Here is a 4,013-nt window from a genome sequence, read left to right as displayed (position 1 = left end):
GTGAGACAAGGTGCACTTGAAAAAACCCAACAATGGAAGTTTAACACCGCAATATCCCACTGGTTCTACATCAGGTGGACTCAATCGGTGACTTCCTACTTTCTCCCACATATTCTAATCTATAATAGTATAGGTTGAGCATGAATCTGCCCATACCGTTATTTTAATTCCATCGATACCTAAGTCACATTTTGGTGGATTGTAACCCTCAGATATTTCATTTATGGCATTATCACAAATGACCATTACTTCAACTTCTCCATCACTGTCGGAGTTATCTTCTTCACTATTTTCTCTTATTGTATTTACAGGTGGCTTCCATTTTGTATTAGGTAAAGACATAGCCTTGCACATGCGTGCTAAGTGGCCAATCTTTCTACATTTGTAACATTTCTCTTTGGCAGCGAAACATTTGTCAGAATCAACTGAGTGTCTTATGCTGCCACATCTGTAACATGCTTTGTTATTTTTAAAATTGGAATTGTTTTTGCTAATACTATCCTTCTTTTTGACAGAATTTCTTTCTATAGCGCAGATTTTGTTAGTGAAGGGTTTCTCTGTATTTAACTCCTTGACATATTTGGAAGTATTCTCCATTCGCCTTGCCACTAGTATGATTTTTGATAGGGAAGGATCCTTCATGTCTAATAGTCTCTCTTGAATTTTGATGTTGTTTGTTCTGTTTATAAATTGATCTCTTATGATTTCTTCATGAAGGTCTTTAAATCTACAGATGGCGGCAAGTGTTCTTAATACAGATATATATTGCTCCACTGACTCCCCTGGTAATTGTGAACGAGAAAAAAATGTATGTCTCTCTACTACAATACTAATCTTTTTGCCGTAGTTCTCTTCTAATGCCTTTACTACCTCAATGTACTCATCAGTAGAAACTATTTCTTCATAGTGTACCTCTACTACTTCCTCTACATCTTCACCTTCATCTTTGTTTTCTTTATCATTGGTTTTTTCGCTAATGACTTCTTGACTTTTAATTATGTTAATAGGTAATGTTTTTAGCACCTTCCTTCCTTCTATACCTAAATTATGTTTAAGTAAGGCTACTTTGCGCGAAGCAATAAAATCCTCTCCACCAATAGCCTCTAAATAAGTTTCAAAGGATTCTATCCAATCCTCCCAAGGAAGGGGGGTTCTCCTGGGTTTTGTAAAAATTTAGGTGGAACTGTAATGGATGACATGTCTATGTTGATGGTTCACTAGTTGTAGTATAGATCACTTAATGAAACAATATACCAGTGTAGCTTATACAATAAAGATAATGCCTTAATATGAAGGTATCTGAAAATAAGACCAAGTTAGTAAACAAAACAAACTAAAAAAAACAAGGTAGTCACCGTAGTCAACTCAGTAGCAGATTGCAGCAATTCTCGTGATGATGTGTAGTGGACTGTTCCCTCGAGTTTATTTGTTTGCACAAATTCTTCTGTAGCTTAATTGTGATGGAAATGTGCACTTCAATTTGTTTAAAACGTGCTCCTCGGTTTCTGTATTTGTTTAAGAATATCCCTGAGATCGTGTGGTTTATGTCGCTTCGTCTGTACTGGTGCGTTGCTATGACAATTGAATGCTGTTGAGCTCTGTCAGATCACGTTGCACGTCACAGCGCATTTCCCAAGTTACATTGCGCTCGTGACGTGTGACGCTCCGGTGGTCTTTTGAAGAAATACAATGGCGTGCTCAACAGGGGAATGCTCGAGCCTTTACCGGTGAGTTTAATTCAATTAATAACTTTGCAGGAGTTTGTGCCGACAATTACAGCTTCCAGATTAATTTAACGAGGGAAAAAAAAACACCGCGGCCGAAAGTTAGCACCTCCGAAATAATTATCAGTGATACTGTCGCAAGCTGACTTGGCTTTCTGCTGTAATGTTGCAATCATCCAGACCATAAATTAACACTGTCACACAATGGTCTCTGTCTTCCTTGCAATACGTTGCAAATTCCTCAAGTGCCCATAGTTTTCGATAACAACATTCAGGGCAACGTGGATCCAATTCTGTGCCAGAACTAACGTTAGTTTGTAACTCCTAACCGCTGGACACAACCCTTAGTCAAAGTGCAGCGGTGGGATCACACACGCAAAAGCTCTTAATTAATTGAAATTCCAAGCCTGTGTACATAGCAATAATAGCGCTTGTCGGACAAAGTACATAATAATTCCTACCCTTGGTTCACGAAGATATGATGAATGATAACTTTGTCAAATTTAGTCCTCCTACCTATGACTTCAGCAGGACGTCTTCTCAGCGGTTTTCCACCAGAATGGATCCATGTTACTCTGTTATTCCATGCAGTTTTGGTCTTCCCAATTGTCACTGCAGCAGGACGTCATCAAAACAAATTCACCATCAACTTTGGATGAATTCACGCCACACTGCACAAAACTGTACAATGTTCGTCTAGGGGTTGATATCTCTCAGTCTGCCTTAATGGGAATTACATCCCATCCTCGTCGCCACTTTTAAGAAGTACAGACAAGTTATTTTTGTTAAAAGAACTTTTATTAAGTTCATTAGAACAACCCCTAGACATGTCCTGTCTCAGCAACTGTCAGCTCTTCTCTGTCTGGATAACTCACAACAAAGCATCCTTGTTACCATGGTAGGAATTCTGTAACCTTGCCAAGTTACCAAGCTATCCAGTCAAAACATAACAATATTAATTAAATAAAAATAAATAGTACTTACCGCAGGCTCCGTGTCCTACTAGCTGACCCTCTGAAGTCTGTGGAATGAAGAACCCCCTCTAACCAATCCAGATGTTGCTTTCATGCTGCAAGAGAGCAGCGCCAGGATTGGATGGAGCGGGTTGGCCTAAAGTTCTTTCAGGCTGTTGAGGCCTGTGCTCGGTCTCCACCCAGCTGTCTAAGACAGCTGGGTTGAGAGCTTCAAAGTGTACATGTCACTTTGGCTGGCGAACTTTGAAGTGCATGGGCACCACTTCTCCAGTTCTCCTGCCACCAATCGGCATCTGAGGACAGTCAGGACACGTCCTCTTGACTCGGAAGCAGACTAGTGGCTTCTGCGCGTTTGGGCTAAAATTAAAATGGCAATGAAATAATTTCATTGCCATTTTATTTTTAATACTGCGCAGCTCGCAGCGGGCAGGGGAGCCATGCCCCCCTGCCATCATAAAGAAACAGCCGCTGCCTAAGGCATGTGATAATTAGTGAGCTCTTTTAAGCTTCTGATTTTATCAGTCCAGAATTGGTCATTGTAGCAGAGTTCATGTTTGACGAACCGTCTTTTTCCACAAATTCCTGTTTCTTGAGATATTGCTAAGCCTTGTTCCCTGAGCCGGCACTCTTTTGTACAGAATCCCAGATTCCAGAGCTAGCATTGTTAGGCAGTTTCCCTTATACTTGAGCTAACTCTATTCAGTGCTTCCTGATTCCTTGAATTTCACTTCTGTACCTCTCTTGTTTGCACTTCTTTCATCCTTTCACCTTTTCCTTAGTTCCAAATTCCCAGTGTGAGAGTTTTCCTTTCTCAACTTCCTTAGTTCCCAGTATTATTTCCTATCACTGCTGTTTTAGTCTCAGATTTCTAGTGTGATATGTTTGCTTATTTTCTGCTAAGTATTCTTTTTCCTTCTTTCCTGCTACTGCTCCTCTCTAGGTCCTGTGTGTTTAGTTCTTCGCCCTTGCTGTTGCAGTCTCATGTGTATCTAGGTAATCGCCAGAATTTGCAGGCCTAGCGACAACCTAGGTGGAGTTTTCTCACCCACAAAGAGCCTTGTCTATGTGTTACTTTTTATAACATCACCAAAGAATCAACTGCACAGGCTCTGCATTTGTATGCATATTAAATATGTGCATATTTTGCAGTCAGTCTGTATAACAGCAATTGTAGGAGAGGAACTTAATGAGCTTCAGTCTTACCAGATGGAGCTCCAGAGTGCTTTATCCCACATACCTTTTTTTACTATAAATGTTGTTATGTGTATGTCTTCCACGCCCTGAGTGTTAATTATTTTGCAAGCTGAACTGCCTC

Source organism: Triturus cristatus, chromosome 6 (genome assembly GCF_964204655.1).
Source record: "Triturus cristatus chromosome 6, aTriCri1.1, whole genome shotgun sequence".
In the NCBI taxonomy this organism is placed as follows: domain Eukaryota; kingdom Metazoa; phylum Chordata; class Amphibia; order Caudata; family Salamandridae; genus Triturus; species Triturus cristatus.
The sequence above is the reverse complement of the archived record's forward strand: the minus strand, read 5'-3'. Positions refer to the sequence as shown.